Here is a 673-nt window from a genome sequence, read left to right as displayed (position 1 = left end):
CCAATGCGTATCTAGAAGCCACATCTGGTGATTAACGGTGGCCACGAGAACAGCAGCAGAGATCCCTTCTAGAGAAGCCAAACAGTGCTGTCTAATGATGGTCCAGCCCGCCTACAGCTTCTGAGACAACTGAAGTGATGGGGGAGTAGGGAAGTCTATAGACCTGTATTAAATGGGTCCATCCCTGCCCTGACCAGTTTCTGCCCAGCTGCAGGAGGAGAGGGGTCAGGACCACTCTCCAGTGATGGGTTTCATTATGCAAGGCACTGCATTTTTCCAGTGATGCTCTGTCATAGAAGAAAAATTCCTCCTCTCTCCCCTGCAGCATGAGGTAACTGAAGTCCTGTGTCATGGTTAGCTGTGCCCAGAGCTGAGCTGTTGGCATTATGTGTTTTGCTGCATGCATAGTGGTCAGCTGCTGCAGTGTTTTGGTGAGAGGCTCTGGGTGGAATTTAAACTGAAGTAACCCCTAGCAGAAGGGATGGCTAGTGTCCCACTTCCAGGGGTGTGGCTGCACAGTACGTGGTTGGGAGTGAGCGCCCTCAAAACCAGTTCATTCACTAGATTTAAAAAGACAGGTTCCCTTCCCCCCTCACTTCCCATAGGAGGGGATATCTGGAGGAACAGCAGTCTCTGAAGGCTCCAGCCTGCCCAGCCCTTTGTAGTCAGGCAG

This window comes from Caretta caretta, chromosome 7 (assembly GCF_965140235.1).
Source record: "Caretta caretta isolate rCarCar2 chromosome 7, rCarCar1.hap1, whole genome shotgun sequence".
Lineage (NCBI taxonomy): Eukaryota > Metazoa > Chordata > Testudines > Cheloniidae > Caretta > Caretta caretta.
The sequence above is the reverse complement of the archived record's forward strand: the minus strand, read 5'-3'. Positions refer to the sequence as shown.